Source organism: Gavialis gangeticus, unplaced genomic scaffold (genome assembly GCF_001723915.1).
Source record: "Gavialis gangeticus isolate Ggan-Ray unplaced genomic scaffold, GavGan_comp1, whole genome shotgun sequence".
Classification (NCBI taxonomy): Eukaryota; Metazoa; Chordata; order Crocodylia; family Gavialidae; genus Gavialis; species Gavialis gangeticus.
The window spans coordinates 135695503-135695928 of record NW_017729025.1 but is presented as its reverse complement, the minus strand read 5'-3'; positions in this window follow the sequence as shown (position 1 = coordinate 135695928).

The window sequence follows — 426 nt, the reverse complement described above, 5'->3', positions numbered from 1 at the left end:
TTGGTCTGGCCTGCAGGGGAGGGGCTGGTTGGACATTTCCTACCCGAACATTTTTCCAGTTGGTAATGCCAATTTGCAACAAGGAAACTTGCAAAGAACCAGTTTTCCAACTATTTAGTTGGTCTAATAAAAGATATTATATAATAAGATATGTTGAAGTTTTAATCTTAAAATTTCAATATCTTTTAAATGTCTAATAAAAGATGTCAAAAAACCTTTCCTGCCTGCCCTTAGACCCATAGGTGACTGGTAGGGGAGGCACAGGGGGCACGTGCCCCCCCCCCTAAGATTGGCCCCCAACTCGGCACTGCTCAGGACAGGGCAGTTTTTTTGCCACACAGGCTGGCAGCTTGTTGGGGGGGCACTAAGCCGTGGCATAGAAGTATAGGAGTGGATATGAGGCTTTTGTCCCACCCACAAATTGTG